The sequence below is a fragment of the Myodes glareolus genome, chromosome X (genome assembly GCF_982192425.1).
Source record: "Myodes glareolus chromosome X, mMyoGla1.1, whole genome shotgun sequence".
NCBI lineage: Eukaryota > Metazoa > Chordata > Mammalia > Rodentia > Cricetidae > Myodes > Myodes glareolus.
The window spans coordinates 23249754-23269319 of NC_142053.1; the positions used below are offsets into that span (position 1 = coordinate 23249754).

At 40.9% G+C, this 19566-nt stretch overlaps 1 long non-coding RNA gene and 1 pseudogene across 1 annotated transcript in view; one reads left to right on the forward strand and one right to left on the reverse strand.

Moving 5' to 3' along the window:
* Nucleotides 1–19566, reverse strand: part of LOC146889229 (uncharacterized) — a 45204-nt gene that overhangs the window by 14330 nt on the left and 11308 nt on the right. The window lies entirely within an intron of this gene.
* LOC125410732 (peptidyl-prolyl cis-trans isomerase D-like) lies at nucleotides 11815–17622 on the forward strand (annotated as a pseudogene).

Here is a 19566-nt window from a genome sequence, read left to right on the forward strand (position 1 = left end):
TAAGGTCTTTCACTTGTTTGGTCAGAGTGACCCCAATATATTTTATATTATGTGTGGCTATTGTTAATAGTGATGTTTCTCTGCTTTTTTTTTTCAGCCTATATGTCATCTGTATAAAGGAGGGCTACTGATTTTTTTTTTAGTTAATCTTGTATCCTGCTACATTACTGTAGGTGTTTATCAGCTGTAGGAGGAGTTCCCTGGTGGAGTTTTTGGAGACACTTAGGTATACTATCATATCATCAGCAAATAGTGAATGCTTGAGTTCTTTTCCAATTTGTATCCCCTTGATCTCCAATTGTTGTCTTATTGCTCTAGCTAGGATTTCAAGTGCTATATTGAATAGATATGGAGAGAGTGGACATCCTTGTCTTGTTCCTTATTTCAGTGGGATGACTTTGAGTTTCTCTCCATTTAGTTTGATGTTGGCTGTTGATTTGCTATATTATGTTTAGGTATGTTCCTTGTATCCCTGCTCTCTCCAAGACTTTTTATCATGGTGCTGAATTTTGTCGAAGGCTTTTTCAACATCTAATGAGATGATCATGTTTCTTTCAGTTTGTTTATACGGTGGGTTACATTGACAGATTTTTGTATGTTGAACCATCCCTGCGTCTCTTGGATGAAGCCTCCTTGGTCATGGTGGATGATTTTTCTGACATGTTCCTGGATTCTGTTTGCCACTATTTTATTGAGTATTTTTGCATCAATGTTCATGAGTGAAATTGGTCTGTAATTCTCTTTCTTAGTAGTGTTTTTGTGTGGTTTGGGTATCAGGGTAACTGTAGCCTCGTAAAAAGAGTTTTGCAATGTTCCCACTGTTCTATTGTGTGGAACAGTTTGAGGAGTATTGGTATTAGTTCATCTTTGATAATCTTGTAGAATTCTGTGCTGTAACCATCTGGTCCTGGGCTTCTTTTGGTTGGGAGATTTTGATGATTGTTGCTATTTTTTCAACAGTTATAGGTTTGTTTAATTTGCTTATCTGGTCTTGATTTAATTTTAGCAAATGATATTTATCCAGAAAATTGTCCATTTCCTTTAAGTTTTCCAATTTTGCGGAGTACAAGTTTTTGACAATTCTCTAGAGTTCCTACATGTCTGTTGTTATGTCCCCATTTTCATTTCTGATTTTGTTAATTTGGATATTTTCTCTCTGCCTTTTGGTGAGTTTGGATAAAGGTTTGTCTATTTCTTTTTAGTTTCTCAAAGAACCAACACTTTGTCTCACTGATTCTTTGTATTACTTTCTTTGTTTCTATTTTGTTGATTTCAACTCTCAGTTTGATTATTTCCTGTCGTCTAGTCCTCCTGGAAGAGTTTGCTTCTTTTTGTTCTAGAGCTTTTAGGTAGCCTGTTAACTCACTAGTGTGGGGTTTTCCCAGATTATTTATGTAGGCATCTAGTACTATAAACTTTCCTCTTAACACTGCTTTCATTTTGTTCCATAAATTTGAGTATGTTGTGCAGTACTTTTCATTGAATTTCAGGAAGTCTTTATTTTCTTTCTTTATTTCTTCCCTGATCCATTGGTGATTCAAAGAACATTGCTCAATTTCCATGTGTTTGTGGGCTTTCTGAAATTAGTGTTGCTGTTGAATTTTAACTTTATGTTATGGTGATCTGATAAGATACGCAGTCATTCTAGAGATTTGTCTAGAGACTTTCCCAAAAACTAGAACTAGATCTACCATTGGGTCCATATTTGAAGTTACCATCTCTCTGGTTAGGTCTAATTCTAATCTACTTTCTTTTTATTTTTTATTCATCTAGTTGGTTTTTGGTTTTGTGCTCTTTTATTCTGATTTCTCTTGGGTTATGGGATCTATTAATGATTTAAGTCTTTGTAGATTTATTCATTCTTAGCTATTTATTAGACATTGTTTTGTTATTTTAACAGTTGATTTAAAGAGTATCACATATACTTTTATCTTAACCAAAAATAATTTCACAACTGAACATGTTCTGGGTATGATGGTCTACACAAAAAAGTTTCATGAAAGCCATAGAGAGACCCTGTCTCAAAAAAATTGAAAATATAAAATATCAGGCGGAAGCTAAGACTCTTACACATTCACATATCTGTCCTAGCTTTCATAATTCTATTGTCAGACATGCTATTTCTTTTTTGGTTTTATTGAATGTATTTTATTTTCAATATATACTTTATTAATAATATTTTAATACATTGTTTTAATACAATGTATCCTGCCCACAGTATCCCCTCCCCTCAAACCCTCCCAGCTCCCCTTCCACATCTCCCTTCTTTCCCAGATCCACTCCTCCTCCCCTTCCCTTCAGAAAAGGGCAGGTGTCCTAGGGCTATCAACCAAACATGACATAACAAGTTACAATAGGACTAAGCACAAACCCTCCTATCAAGGCTGGTCAAGGCAACCCAGTAGGAGAAGAAGCATCTCAAGAGCGGGTGAGTCAGATACACACCCCCTCCCACTTTTAGGAGACCCACAAGAACACCAAGCTAACAGCCACAATATGTATGCAGAGGACCTGGTGCAGACTCATGCAGGCCCGGTGCTTGCTACTTCAGTCTCTGTGAGCCCATATGAGTGCTGCTTAGTGGATTTGGTAGACCATGTTTTTCTGTTTTCTTCCATTTTCTCTGACTCCTGCCATCTTTTCTTTACCTCTTCTGCCATGTTCCCCAATCTCTGAGGGGAGGGACCCAATGGAGACCTCCAAATTAGTCAGGCAGTCTCCCTCCCCCCTCTCTCTCTGCATAATGTCTGGTTTTAGGTCTCTGTTCCCATTCCCATCTGTTGCCAAGGAAGCCACTTCTATGATGACTGGACAAGGCAGCAATCTATGAGTATATCAGAATTTATCATTAGGAATCATCTCATTGATTTGTTTTGTTTTGTTTTCAAACAGCTGTGTTTGGTTCTACCCTGGGTCTCTGGGCTATCCAGCCTCCATATCTGAGGCTGTCATCAAGGCAGTGTAGGGCATGGGCTCCCTCTCCATGGCCTGGGCCTCAAGTTAGACTTACTTGGCCGCCCCAACATGTTCTGTGCCACCATTGCCCCAGTGCACATTGCTAGCAGGATAGATTATAGGTTGAAGATTTGTGGATAGGTTGAAGATTTGTGGCTGGGTTTATGTCCAGGTTTCTCTTTCCATAGCCTGCAGAGTACCTACCTTCCCATACCAAAAGTACCAGAACATAGGGGTGAATTCTCCATGCCCACACAAGCTCGAACTTTCTACAGTCAGTAAACATAGTAGATGTCCTCAGAAATGGAGCTCCACAGTTAGTTTTCAGAGAGTGTCCTTTTGTTCTAACACCAGCCTGAGTTGTTTAGGGGTCTTCACAGGGCCCCCTTGGCCAACAGCTCAAAGGAATGTAAGGCAGTCCCAACACTGGAAGCCTTGCCTAGCTACCAAAGAAGGCCAGTTCAGACTCCATATTCTCCATTACTAGGAGTCCTCACTAGGGTCACACTCAGAGATTCCAGGAAGTTTACACTGCACTATGCTCCCACACACACCCAAGGCTCCCCAATCCCAGTAGCTTTTAACCGCATTCTCCTCCTTCATCGTTTCCTCCCACCTGATCCTTCCCCCTTTATCCCTGTCCTCCTCCAGTCACCTGCAGAATTTATTCTATTTCCCCTCTTCCTCTGGAGTCCTCCACTTTACCTGACCTATCTGGGTCTGTGGATTATAGCTTGATTTTCATTTATTTCACTGTTAATATTCACTTCAAAGTAAATACATAAATGCCTTATTTGTCATTTTGGGTCTTTGTTAACTCACTCAGTGTGATATTTTTTTTTCTAGTTGCATCCAATTGCCTGCAAAATTCATGATGTCATGACCCTTCCCCAGGCCCATGCCATCCCATCTCATCCCTGGCCCCTTTGCTGGGTCTTTCCCAACCCCAGAAGACTTCTGTCAAGCAGGCCCAGACCACACCAGCAAGACCAGGTGAGTGACCTGTACCCTTCCCTGAACTCTTTACCCTGCTACCTTTCCCCAGGCCCACACCATCCCAGCTCCACACCATCCCAGCTCATCCAGGGCCCCGCTGTTACTGGACCCTGCCCCCAATCCCAGAAAACTTCTGCCACTGAAGAATAGACCATACCAGCCAGAACCCAGAACTCAGAGTGACCTTCCTGTCCTGTGGCCTGCCCCTCTCATCTCAGCACCAGCATCACTGCTGGCCCCTCCGCCCAACCCCACTGCTCTGGTTCAGCCCTCACCAGTTGATGAGTAGGTGAGGAACAGCCTGCCAACTACTGCCACCCCACCCCAGATTATGCGTCCCAAGAACCACAGCATAGCCTAACCCCTTCCATCTCTTCATCTTCTCCTTGGCGAGTAATTCCTCACAATTCCAGCAGACTCCATGCACACAGGTATGGTCCACATCAGTTAGAAGAACAGGTGAGTGAGCTGCCTCCCAGATGAGCTGCTCCAATCACCAGATTCTCTATCACCAGGATGCATCCTATAGCCCGCCTCCTCCCATCTCGGCACCAACATCACTGCTAAGCTCTGCCCCCAACTCCAGTGTACACTTACTGCTCTGTTATAATCCTCATTAGTGAGGAGTAGGTGAGTGACCCGCCTGCCAGCTGGACTGCCACTGCCACCCCTGGATTTTGCTCCCTCAAGAACCACACTACTGCCCAACCCTTCCCACCTCATCATCCTCCCCACAACTAGTACTTCCGCACAACTCCAGCAGACTCCTTAGGCTCAGGAACAGTCTACACAAGTCTGAAGAGCTTTTCTGGAAGCCAGGCTGGTCATAGGTAATACAGAAGATATCGTGCCAGCGCTGCCCAGATGCCAAGAGTGGCAGGGTAGGGGGCAGGTTTGAGACACGGAGGCTTCTTTTCAGGTGGTGGAAGAACATCAACCTTTATTTTTCCCTAAGCTAAAGACTTTTATACCTCTACTGCTTCTGTGGAAAACCACGGGCCAGAAAGAACACAAACATCCTTGTCAATTACAGACCACAAGGAAGTTCCACTGTCGGTCAGGGGGAATGAGGGCAGCTAGATCACAACAAGAAGAAAACACAAGCCAGGCTAGATCTAGAAACTCAAGAAGACTTTGGCTTTACTGAAGGCCAGACCAGATCAAGGAGTCCAAGGCCCCCAAAACCCAACCAGAGATACGTTACTGGACCTGAAGACTCATCAGTCACCAGAACCCTTGGCCACTTGGGCCAGAAAACAAGAGAGAAAACAGAAACCAAGAGAAAAAATACCTATTCAACAAAAACAAATACAGGAATAAACATATAGACTTATAATCCTTCCAAATCCAGATGTCTAAATGCCAGTGTAAGAACACAATCAATAACAGAAAGAACAATTATGTCACCACCAGAATCTAGCTAAACTATGACAGTAAGACCTGAACATTTTATTGTAGCTGAAGCACAAGAAAAAGAACTTAAAAATAACTATAAAGAGGATAGAGACCCTTAAAAAGGAAATGAAAAATTCACTTGATGAAATGAAGAAAAAGACAAACAAAAAATGGAGAAATCGATAAATCCCTTAAAGAATGCCAACAAAGTGAAGAAAAAACAAACAGGTGAACAGAACAGTTCAAGACTTGAAAATTGAAATAGAAGCAATAAAGAAAACACAAACTAAGGGAATTCTGGAAATGGAAAATCTGGGTTATCAAAAAGGAATTACAGATACCAGCATCACCAACAGAATATAAGAGATGGAAGAGAGAATTTCAGGCCTTGAGGATACCATAGAAGAAATAGATTCATCAGTCAAAGAAAATATTAAATTCATTAAATTCCTAAAACAAAACATCCAGGAAGTCTTGGTCACCCTGAAAAGACCAAACCTAAGAATAATAGGGTTTACAAAAAGGAGAATAACTACAATTCAAAGGCACAGAAAACATATTCAATAAAATCGTAGTAGAAGCAGAAACTTTGTCTTAAAACAAACAAAACAAAGCAAAAAGAGTATAATTTCTTCTCAGCATCTCATGGATCCTTCTCCAAAATTGAATGCATATTTGGTCAAAAAGCAAGTCACAATAGATTTTTTAAAAAGTGGAATAGCTCCCTGTATCTTACCAGGTCACTAGGGATTAAAGCTGTAGTTTAACAACACAAACTACAGGAAGACAACAAATGCAAGGAAATTGAATTACCACTGGGCCAATGAAGAAATAAAGAAATCAAAGACTTTCAAGAATTAAATGAAAAAGAATGCATGATATCTTATCAAGAATTAAATGAAAAGGAATGCATGATATCTTATAACTTAAGGGACACAATGAAAGTGATACTAAGAGGAAAGCTCCTAGCACTAAGTGCCTGCATAAAGAATTTGAAGAAATCTCACACTAGTGACTTAACAGCTCACCTGAAAGCTCTAGAACAAAAAGAAGCAGACTCACCCAGGAGGAGTAGATGCCAAAAATAATCAAACTGAGGGCTGAAATCAATAAAATAGAAACAAAGAGAAGAATACAAAGAATCAATGAAATATAGAATTGGTTCTTCGAGAAAACCAACAAGATAGACAAACCCTTATCCAAACTAACCAAAAGGCAGAGAGATAATATCCAAAGTAAAAAGATCAGAAATGAAATGGCGGAACATAACAGACACTGAGGAAATCCAGAGAATCAATAGGTAATACTTCAAAAACCTGTACTCCACAAAATTGGAAAACCTAAAAGAAATGGAAAATTTTCTTGATATATACCACATACTAAAATTAAATCAAGATCAGACAAACAAATAAACCTATAACCCTTAAGGAAATAGAAATGGTCATTAAAAGTATCTCTACCCCAAAAAAAGCCCAGGTACATATGGTTTCAATGCAGAATTATATCAAAATTTCAAAGAAGAGTTAATACCAATACTCCTCAAAATGTTCCACACAATAGAAACAGAAGGAATATTGCCAAATTCATTTTATAATGCCACAGTCACCTTGATAGTCAAACCAAACAAAGATTCAACAAAGATAACACAGACCAAGTTCCCTCATGAATATTGATGCAAATATGCTGAATAAATTACTGCCAAACAGAATCCAAGAATACATCGAAAAGATCACCCACCATGATCAAGTGAGCTTCATCCCAGCGAAGCAGGGATGACTCAACAAATGAAAAGGTGTCAATGTAATCCACCATATAAGTTGACTAAAAGAACAAAAAAAAAAAAAAAAAAAACCACATGATGCTGAAAAAGTCTTTGACAAAATCTAACACTGCTTCATGATAAAAAGTCTTGGAGAGAGCAGGGATACAAGAAACATACCTAAAATAAATCAAAACAATATATAATAATAATAATGAATATAATAATACAATATAATAAAAGCAATATACAGCAAGCCGACAGCCAACATCAAATTAAATGGAGAGAAACTCAAAGCAATTCCACTAAAATTGGGAACAAGACAAGGCTGTTCACTCTCCATATCTACTCAATATAGTAATGGAACTTTTATCTAGAGTTTTAAGACAACAAAAGGAGATCAAGGGGATACAAATTGGAAAGGAAGAATACAAAGTATCGCTATTTGCAAATGATATAGTAATATACATGAAATAATACCAGGTAACTCCTACAGCTGATAAACACCTTTAACAAAGTAGCTGGATATAAGATTAACTAAAAAAATCAGTAGCTCTCTTATATACAAATGATAAAAGGGCTGAGGAAGAAATCAGTGAAACTATACCCTTCACTATTGCTATAAACAATGTAAAATAGCTTTGGGTAACTTTAATCAAGCAAATCAAAGGCCTTCAAGTCTTTGAAGAAAGAAATTAGAGAAGCTATCAGCAGATGGAAAGATCACCCACACTCATGTATTAGTAGGATTAATATAGTATACATAGCCATCTTATCAAAAGCAATATACAAATTCAGTGAAATCTGCATCAAAATCCCAATACAATTCTTCATAGACCTCAAAAGAACAATACTCAACTTCATATGGAAAAGCAAACAACCCCAAATAGCTAAAACAATCATGTACAATAAAGGAAATTTCTTTTTTATTTGTTTTTGTTTTTGATTTTTCAAGACAGGGTTTCTCTGTGTAACAGTCCTAGCTCTTGTAGACCAGGTTGGCCTTGAGCTCACAGAGTTCACCTATCTCTGCCTCCTGAGTGCTGGGATTAAAGGTGTGTACCACCACTGCCTGGCAATAAAGGAAATTCTGTAGGTATTGCCATCACTAACTTCAAGCTCTACTGTAGAGTTACAGTAATGAAAACAGCTTGGTATTGGCATAAAAACAGACACAGGGATTAATGGAATCAAATCAAAGACCCTGACATAAATTCACACACCTATGAACACATGATTTCTGACAAAGAAGTCAAAAATATACAATGGAAAAAAGAAGGCATCTTTCAAAAATGATGCTGGCATAACTGGATGCAGGCATGTAGAAGAATACAAATTGATCCTTATCTATCATCCTGCATAAAACAAGTGGATCAAAAATCTCAACATAAATCCAGTTACACTGAAGCTGGTGGAAGAGAAATTTGTAAATAGCCTTGAACTCATTGGCACAGGAGAAAGCTTCCTGAATAGAATATCTGTAGCATAGACACTAAGATCAATAATTAATAAATGGGACCTCATGAAACTGAAAGGTTGTGTAAGTCAAAGGACACTGTCAATAAGACAAATCACCAGCCTAAAGAATGGGGAAAGATATTCACTAACCCCACATCAGACAGACAACTGATCTCCAAAATCTACAAAGAACTCAAGAAACTAGACATCAAAAACCCAATAATATAATTAAAAATTGGGTTATAGATCTAAACAGAATTCTCAACAGAAGCATCTCAAATGGCAGAGAAACACTTAACGAATTGTTCAAGATCCTTAGTCATCAGGGAAATGAATATCAAAATGACTCTGAGATTCCATCTTACACTTGTCAGAATGACTAAGATCAAAACACCAATGACAACTTGTTCTGGAGAAGATGTGGAGCAAGGGGAACACTCCTCCGTTGCAGGTTGGAGTGTAAATTTATACAGCCCCTTTGGAAATCAGTATGGCAATTTCTCAGAACATTGGGAATCAGTCTACCTCAGGACCTAGCAATACCACTCTTGGGCATAAACCCAAAGGATGTTCAGTCATACTACAAGGACATTTGTTCAACTATGTTCAAATTCATAGCAGCTTTATTGATAATAGCCAGATCTCCCTGGGAAGGGGAAATAGAAGAGATCTCCTGAGTGGACTCGAAGTGGGTGGGGGATGGGTATATGAAAAATTATGCTGGGGTTGGATAGAGGGGGAGAGTAATTGAAAGGGATGACTGGATGGGGGAACGAGATATTTCATTCTCAGGTAGAAACCTAATATAAGGGAAACTCCCAGGAATCTACAAGGATGACCCCAGCTAAGCCTCCTAAGCAATAGTGAATACATAGCCTGAACTAGCATATCCTGTGTTCTAGTGAAAGGATTGGGACACTAACCCAGTCATATAACTTTTGACCTACAGCCTGTCCTGTCTATGGGATGTGTGTGGGTCAGGCAGAGTAAAGGTGGTGTAGAGATTATGGGAGTGACCAAGCAAAGACTGGTCCAATCTCAGACCCATACTTGGAGAGTCAGCCCACCTCTGACACAGTCTGGAGTGCCAGAACCCAGAGATTAATAGGCCCAGAACCTAGGATAGATTCAAGCATGACTGTAAAAAAAAAAGTCAACATACCTCACTATAGTGTGCAATACTCATAGATTGGTGACTACCCCAATTGTCAGCAAAGGGTCTTCATCCATTAACTGATGGAAGCAGATACAGAGACCTACAGCCAAATATTAGACTAAGCTTGGGGGATCCTGCTAAAGAGAGGGAGAAAGGATTGTAGGAGCCAGAGGGGTCAAGGACATCACAAGAAAATCCAAAGAAAAAACTAACCTGGGTTCATAGGGGCTCACAGAGACTGTATCAACAACCAAGGAGCCTGCATGGAACTGACCGAGGCCCTCTACATATTATTACAGTTGGGTAGCTTAGTCTACTTGTGGGACACCTAGAGGGATCAGGGGCTGTCCCCATGGCTTTGGCTGGCTCTTGGGAACTTATTCTTCATACTGGGTTGCCTTGTTCAGCCTTAATACAAATGGAGGAGCTTAGTCCTACCTCAACTTGTTATGCCATGTTTTGTTGACTCCCGTGGGAAGCTTGCCCCTTTATGAATGAAGAAGGAGAGAACAGGGGTGGGAGACAGGAGGTGGAGGGAGGTAATGGGAGGAGAGGAGGGAGTGGAAAGTGTGGTTGGGATGTAAAATAAATAAATAAATTAGCTTAAAAGGGTAACAGGAGAAAATAGTTTTGTTATACTCAAACTACTCAATAAAATCTTGGAATGCAAAAAATATATAAATATATTTTTAAGTAAATATAATCCACCAGCAGATGCATAAAAGGTCCCTAACAGAATTCAATACCCCTTCATGATAAAAGTCCTGGAGAAAGTAGGAATATAAGGAACATACCTCAACATAATAAAGGTAATTCATAGCAAACCTATAGACAACATCAAATTAAATGGAAAGAAACTTGAAGCATTTCCACTAAAATCAAGAACAAGACAAGGTTGTCCACTCTCTCCATATCTATTCAATATGGTACTTGAAGTTCTCACTAGAACAATAAGACAACTGAATGTTGACTGGGGTTTCTGTCCCACAAGGTCCCACAGCTGTTTAGTCTCAAGCACACAGAGGCCTGCAATAGTTATAAACTGATTGGCCTATTAGCTCAGGCTTCTTCTTATTAACTCCTTCTTACAACTTAAATTGGCCCATTATCCTTGCCTATGTTAGCCGCTTGGCTTGGTACTTTTTTGGTGAGGCAATCACATCTTTCTTGCTCTGTGTCTGGCTTCCTCTCTGTCTGGGTGATGACCACAGACTGAAACTTCCCTCTTCCCAGAATTCTCGTTGCCCGACCTCTACTTCCTGCCTGGCTACTGGCCAATCAGCATTTATTTAAAATACAAGTGACAGGGTACAGACCATTATTCCACAGCAACTGAAGGAGATCAAGGGGATACAAATTGGAAAGGAAGAAGTCAAACTTTCACTATTGCAGATTATATGATAGTATACATAAGTGACCCCAAAAAATTCCTCTAAGTAACTTCTACAGCTGATAAACACTTTCAGCAGAGTGGCTGAATACAAGATTTTTTTTTAAAAAAAAAGTCTGTTGCCCTCCTACATACAAATGACAAACGAACTGAGGAAGAAATCAGGAAATCACTCTTCACAAAAGCCTCAAATAATAAAGAATATTGTGGAGTAATTCTAACCAAGCAAGTGAAAGACCTGCATTATAAAAACAAGTCTATCGGAACTAGAGAGATGGCTCAGCAGTTAATAACACTGACTGCTCTTCCAGAGGACTCGGGTTCAATTCCCAGCCCTCACACGGCAGTTTACAACTCTGGTTCCAGGGAACCTGACACCTTCATACAAAAGCACATAAAATAAAGGTAAATAAATTATTGAAAACAAAACAAATAAAAAACATTCAATTCTCAGTCTTGCTTCCCGGTGCTTGTAATGAAGATGTTGTCTCCACCCTGACCTGCCAAGCCCTCCCAACTCCAAAAACCCTTGGGTCTTATTTGATTTGAACATGGACAAGGAGCGAGTTGGCTGAATTGTTTTAGAATTGTTGGCAGATATAAAATTTTCTTGCTCTGTGTACAGGAGAAAAAGGCACTGGATCTACAATTGAGAAACCTCTGCATTTTAAGGGATGCCATTTCCATCAAATTACTAAGAAACTTATGGTTCAAGGCGGAAACTTCTCAAGTCACAATGGGATAGGCGGAGAAATTACTTATGGTGAAAAATTCAAAGATGAAAATGGACATTATTTTCAAAATTCAAAAGATGAGCATGGACAGGAGGGTTTGCTGAGCATGGCAAATGCAGGCCACCAATACAATTGGGTCTCAGTTCATTATCACAACAGTTCTGAAATAATTTTGATGGGAAATGTGGTATTTGGTCAAGTAATTGAAGGAGTAGGTATCACAAGGATGCTTGATAATGTAGAAGTGAGTGGCAAAAAAAAAAAAAACCCTGCCAAACTCTGTGTTGTAACAGAATGCGGAGACCTAAAAAGAGAAGATGATGGGGGAATATTCCCCAAAGATGCCTCTGGTGATAGCTGTTCTGATTTCACCAAGGATATAGGTATAGATTTAAAAGATGTAGATAAGGTTTTGTTAATAGCTAAAGACTTAAAAAATGGAAATAATTTTTTCAAATCTCAAAACTGGAAGATAGCTTCTAAAACATGTAAAAGTTTTAGCATAATTCAAAAGTTTTTATTGAGACAGCAGATATATCCAGACTGCAACCTATATCCTTAAGCTGTTCACCGAGTATTGGTGTTTGTAAATAGATGTCAAGTTGACAGGGAGCAACTGACAGTTGTTTGGATGCTTTTGAAATGGACCCATCAAGTACCAAAGCACTATATATAAATTGCAAAGATGGCAAGAATTAAAAGAATATGATCCAGCATTGGCCAATCTTTTTTTCTTTTTTATTGATTTTTTTTGAGTTCTACATTTTTCTCTGCTCCCCTCCCTGCCTCTGCCCTCCCCCATTCAACCCTCCCCCAAGGTCCCCATGCTCCCAATTTACTCAGGAGATCTTGTATTTTTCTACTTCCCATGTAGATTAGATCTGTGTGAGTCTCACTTAGTGTACTCATTGTTGTCTAAATTCTCTGGGATTGTGGTTTGTGGGCTGGTTTTGTTTGCTCTATGTTTAAAAACCACCTATGAGTGAGTACATTTGATAATTGTCTTTCTGTGTCTGGGTTACCTTCTGCTGTGTAGTACTCCACTGTGTAAATGTACCACATTTTCCTTATCTATTCTTTGGTCGCGGGGCATTTATAGCCAAAACAATTCTGTACAATAAAAGAATTTCTGGAGGCATCAGAATCCCTGACTTCAAACTCTACCACAGAGCTACAGTACTGAAAACAGCTTGGTATTGGCATAAGAACAGACAGGAGGACCAGTGGAACTGAATTGAAGACCTGGATATTAATCCGTACTCCTCCAAACACCTGATTTTTGACAAAGAAGCAAAAAATATCAAATGGAAAACAGAAAACATATTTAACAAATGGTGCTGTCATTGACCAAACTTAAGGAGGCACAGGAGGTAGTCCCAGCAGATAGAGCTGTCCAGGAAGAAAATTGCTAAAAAATCAAACAAATGGTAAAGGCACAGAAAGGTAAAGAGAAGGAAATATATGCAAAAAATGTTTGCTTAATGTATTAAGTTTTGCTTAACTATTACACATCTATTATATAAAGGATAATGTAAGTTACTATAATACACATGATCCCTGATGGATTTGCCTTGATTCTTTGTCACTATTGTTTTCGTAGGAGTATTGACATATAAGTTCCTTCTTAATAAAGTACTATGTAATGCAAAAAGAAAATCTTCCAGTCTTGGAAGAGAGATAGACCTTCCATGCTCATGGATCGACAGGATTAGCATAGTAAAAATGACCATTTTACCAAAAGCAACCTACAGACCTACAATGCAAGACCCAGCAGAATTCCAACATAATTCTTTCCAGACCTTGAAAGAACAATACTCAGCTTCATACAGACATGCTATTTCTATATATGACATGCACTCAATAATATATACATTTCTTTAAGCAACTATTTTAAAGAGTAAATAAGCAACAGAAAACCTAAAGTAGTTACACCACATGGTTTATTTAATTTGAGAACTACCTGGTCCTTTCTTTTTTTCTTTTATTAAATTTTTTGATTTATTTTATATACCAACCATATTTCCCCTCCCTCCTCTCTTCACATTCCCTCCCCACCTCCTGTCTACTGCCCCCATACTTTCCTCCTCCTTCAGAAAGGGACAGGCTTCTAATGGGAGTCAACAAAGCATGATAAATCAAGTTGAGGCAGGACCAAGCTCCCCCCCTACCCCGGCATCATGGCTGAGTGAGGCATCCCAGCACTGGGAATACTACCTAGTCCTTCCTGTGGATCCCTGATTCCCTCTAGCTCCATTTGCCTTCCCCCTGCAGTACTTCCTTAGCCATTCTAGGTTGACAGAGGTGCTTCCCTTTACCAGTTAAAGATCTTGCTGTGCTATCCACTTGTTCACCATGTCCCCACTGAGAAACGGCCCCATCACCATCCTCACCTTTATTTCTCTGAACTTACCATGTTTCCCCACCCCACAGGGTACTTTTGTGTTGTTTTTCACCTGGAGTTATCATGTGATTCAGTGAGCTTTCCTTAGTGTTCCCTGTGCTTAAAGTTCGTGGAACTTGAATCTATGATTTTGTCATTCATCAGATATGGATCTTAAAAGATATTTTTATTCAGGTATCTCTCCCAGAAAGAGATCCTAATTGCCTGTGTCTTATAGTTCACTGGTATTTTAATTGTTGATTTTTGTCTCCCCCACTCCCCCGTATGTTTCATTTTGTAGTTTCTACTGCCGGGTCTTTTGGGTTCATGGTCATTGTCATGTCTGAACTTACCCAGTACAGTTCTTATTTTCCATATTATAATTTTCATCACTATACCTGGAAGTTTATTCAGGCTGGCTTTTTATCTTCCATGTCTCTGCCTCTTTGAAGATACATTTGTGGTTGTAGTTAGTAGTTGCTTTATTTTCCTCTTCTTTTTTGTTTGTTTTTTGTTTTGGTTTTTTTGAGAAAGGGTTTCTCTGTGTCGCTTTGGAGCCTGTTCTGGAACTTGCTCTGTCGACCAGGCTGGCCTGGAACTCACAGAGATCCTTGTGCATCTGCCTCCTGAGTGCTGGGATTGAAGGTGTGCACCATCACTGCCTGGCTCCACTTTCTTCTAAAACACATATTTCTGCTTTCTTTCTAACTGTGCTAGATTCACATCAGTATCAGTGAATTCCCCCCTCACTCTGGTTGTATTTCAACTGTGTCTTTGTACATGTGAAAGCTTTTCATTGGATGTCAGATATTTCAACTTTTATCTTATTGGATATGGGATTTTTTTTATTTCTAAAAATACTTTTGACCTTTTCTCATTCGTTACTGGGATGTTCTCTAGGTACTTTGGAAGAAATCAATTCCTCAGATTGTTAGGTGGCACCAGAACCACATTGAGCTTATGGAGTAATTATTCTCCACTACTGAAACAGGAGTATTTGGGATATTCTTCCCAACATACCTGCTCATTTAGTAAGTGTTGGTTGCTGGGAACAGGTATTGCTCTCAGTTCAGTTTCGTCTACTTAGATTGTTGGTGGGATTTGCAAGTTTGGTGTTTGAGCACTTAGCCCCCAGCAGGTGGCACTGTTGGGGGAGTTTGTGGAGCATCACAGGCCTGTATCATGAGGACAGGCCTCTGAAGGCTGTTAAACTTACCACTCACTGATTCCGATCTATAAGCTTTGCATCCTGTGCATTGCCACATGAGAAGTCTCTACCATGTGCCGCGGTCACCATTAAAAACACCATGATGGCATTGTGTGATACTTTTCCTGGGTAGTAAATCCATGACAGACCAAATTGTGGGTGAGGAGTTTACATGAACAGGGGTGATTCTAAAGCAATTGCACCACTAAAAAGCCCACTTCGTCAAGGCTGATAACTCATGGAGTCTGCATCTATCTGATTTTCCGGAGGTGGTGGATGACTCCAAAGCAATATCGTTCTCCAGACCCAATAGAGCTGATGCACATATGACCTTACAGAGACCGTGACATCACTCACGAGATCTGCAGGAGCTCAAGCCAGATAAAATCCCAGCATGGAGGAGGGGGAGTGGTCACAAAGCCCTACACCTAGCCAAGTAGCTGTTTGTGATTGATGGCTGCCTGGAAAGGGAAAACCAGTTTTCTCAATGGAGTGACACTGGGTATAGCAAATGTACCCCAGAACAGGCCCCATGTCCAGTAGTTTCCAGTATAAATAGGACTCCATGGTTTTGTTTTTTACTTATAAATGGACTGTTTTGTTTGTTTTAAGCAAGAGAAAGAGCAGGACATTGAGTTGGGAAGAGTTGGGGGGAGGGGGGGAAATATGATAAAAATAAAAAAATACAAAACAAAAATAGAAGTAAAATATATATGTTAAGGCGGGGCTGAGGAGATGGCTCTTGCAGAGGGCCTGACTTCAGTCCCCAGACCCCAAATGGTGGCTCACAACTGCCTGTTATTCAAGTTCCAAGGAATCTAACACCATTTTATAACCTCCATGGGCATTCCACAGACACACATGCAAGTAAAATGCCCATACACATAAAATTAAAATAAACACAACCTGAAATAATAATAAGATATATCTGTTGGTCTGAATAGTGATCTTAGCCAGAGGACCTGAGTTCAGATTGCAGTACCTACTAACAGCCATCTGTAACTGTGAGGCCACCCTGGGCTATTTAGCCCATGTTTGTTTAGCCCATGTTACATAGCAAGACATACACACACATACACGCACACACGTTCTCCACATAGTCTGTACATTTATATATTTACTTCACCATTACAGTGATTCCATATCATAAGTATTGTTGCCATCCACATTATACACAAGAAAGGAAAAGGCCCTGGAGCCTGAATAAGTAGCTTCCAAGTCACAGAGCAACTAAGATGGTACCCATAATTATTTAGTCATGCCTCCTAGTCATCCTGATCATTGTGAGGTCAGGAGCCAACCTGGGCCCTCAGTATGTAACCATGTGAAGGAGGCAGTAGATACAGGAAACTGAGAAACACCACAAGATGGCATGATCACGACTCATTTCTTAGACTCTGGCAACTGCTCGCTCCCTGCTCTGTGATTTGGAAAAGGATCAGAAAGTCAAGGCAGGGGATCCCAGATGAGCCAGATACTGGTTTTCAGACTTTATTCACTGGAAGGGGTATATGAAAGAGAGAGAGAGATGAGTGTATGAGGGGAAAGTGTGCGGACACTCGTTTGTCTGCCTCCTTAATTTCCTGCGGTGGACCAGTACAAAAATCTACCTCTGCTTGGAAGTTGGCCCAGACTGAAAAGAACAGAAAAGCTTCTTGCCAGAATCTCTGTCGACATCTAGTGGTCGAAGATGTGGATGACACCTAACACAGAATGTGCCTGTGGGACCCAGCAGTGAGGACAGTAAGGACCATGACAAGAAGGGGAGAAGAGCCAGGGCTGTGAGAGCAAGACAGCGAGTCACTGTAAGGAGCTGCTCTGATGCGTTTCCTGGCAATTGTTGTCACGGTATCCACAGTGGGTGCTATGATGCATAAAATCGACGTCACAAAGCTTCTGAAAACCAGAGCTGGAGCCATGAATTCATGTGTTCCGGGTAGAGACCAAGTCTCCACCCATGTAGCCATGGTCATGTGGAGATAGGAACCACAGACAGGGCCTTAGCTCTGCGCTCCTTGCTTCCTATTCTGGAGGACTTCCGGGTGCTAGATGGACACCCCAGGGAGTCCGAGAACCTGACAGGACCAGCTCTGTTGGGACCATCCCCTTTCCTTGGCCAGAGGGGACTGGCGGTACTCCCTGCTGCTCTCCCATCTGTTCAGCATCCTGGGCCCCTTCTCAGGCCTAACTAACCCTTCATCCTTACCTTCCAGGTTTAAGGTCTGAGATTCTGCCTCCTCCCCGGGCTGAAGCCGTCCATCTACTACTGCGGTCTACTTCAGGGCTCTTCCCGACCCCGGCCAGACCAACTCGTTCTGTCCCCACGGTCTCAGGTAGGCTGTGTTGCCCATTCTTGCTTAAAAGGCTTTATTGTTGGTCAGGCCTGAAAACACAAAGGGCACACAGAGCCGCCTGACACATGCTGGGGACATGAGCAAGAAAGAAACTTCCCGATGGCTAGCCTCATCCTGACTGGTGGACAGTTTCATCATCTTTTCTTTCAACTCAGCATGATTCTGGGAAGCCTGTGGTGGCTGTCGCTGGCTGCTTTCTTCTCTGAGAGGTGGTGCACTGCCCCCAAATGAGCTGAGGAATAACCATGATTTGAGCCAGATATCCGGACACCAGCCTGTCTCCATTGTGCTGAAGGAAAAAGACTAAAAAAGACCTAGGAGTTGGAGTATGATGGCAGTTGCTAATGAAGCTATTAGGCATAAGGTGAGCTCTGGGAGGGACCAACAGACCACAAAAGACAGGCCTTAGAACAATGAGTAGGCAGCCTAAGGTCCTGAGATGGCATAAGGATAATGGTGGTGGCCTACCTGGGGTCAAGAGAGGAGGAGAATGGCAGTGGGAGACTCTGGATGGGTCAGTTCAGGACCTTCCAAACAGGATGTGACCAACAATGGGGGATGGTGGTCCATATTAGCTGGATCACATTAAAACAGCCTCAAGACTTCCTCTGCAGGGTGGCATGCAGAGTGCTCTAACCCTTTCCCCTGGTAAACTTTCAACTTAGCTTTGTCCTTTCTCTTTCTTTATTTCTCTCTCTCTCTCTCTTTCCTTTCTTCCTTCTTTCTTTTTTTCTTGAGTTTCTCTGTGTAACTCTGGCTATTCTGGAACTTTCTCTATAAACCAGACTGGCCTCAAACTCAGAGATTCATCTGCCTCTGCCTCCAGAGTGCTGGGATTAAAGGCATGCACCACCATGCCTGGCAAACTTCAGCTGTTTCTTAAACTTCTTTATATGTCCTTGCATCTTATACACCTATGTATTTATAACAGATTGAATTCTAGGTAAGCTGGGCTTCTGAGAGAAGCACACCATTTTCCTAGAAGTGAGCATCCTAGGGGGAACACAAAGATGGACAGCGAGGAGAGAAATCTAGGCCCTGTGCCTACCAGGGTCTAGGTTGCTGTATCTCGACTTGACTTGGCCAGTTTGCTTTGCTCCTTGATTGCTCTGATTATACTCTTGACTACTTGACCAACTACTGCATCCTATCTGAATTCTTCCCTTTTGAGAACAAGAAGGATCAAATGAACAAATTAATGAAAGAAAGACAGAAGAAAGGAAGGAAATAAGAAAGGAAGCAAGGAAGGAAACTGCTGCTAAGGTCAAGACCAGAGAAAAATTGAGATCCTCACCACTTAATAAGAAAACCAGTGAGGTAACTGGAAGTAGGAGTCAGGAGGCCAGAATTAGTTTGGGTAGTTATCACCTGATTTCTTAGCACTAATACCTGGACCTCCTTACAGGCTAATCAAATTAACCTTTGGCCTTAAAATCCAGAATTCACTCACCCTCTCTCCCTCCCTCTGTGTGTGTGTGGTGGTGGTGGTGGGGTGTTGTGAGGTTATAGTGGTGTATGTGGTATGTAAACTCCTAGTATGATTTCACGGGGTATCCAGGGAGGAGAACCTCCACACCAGGTGATCAAGTGTGTGTGTGTGTGTGTGTGTGTGTGTGTGTGTGTGTAGGTGCCTGTGCACACTTGTGGTGGATGCCTAAAGACAACTTTGGGTGTGTTTTCTCAGGTGCTGTCTACTTTTTTTTTTTATGAGACAGAGTCTTTCACTGGCCTGAAGCTCACAAAATAGGGTAAACGCTCTGACCGGTAAACCCTAGGAACATT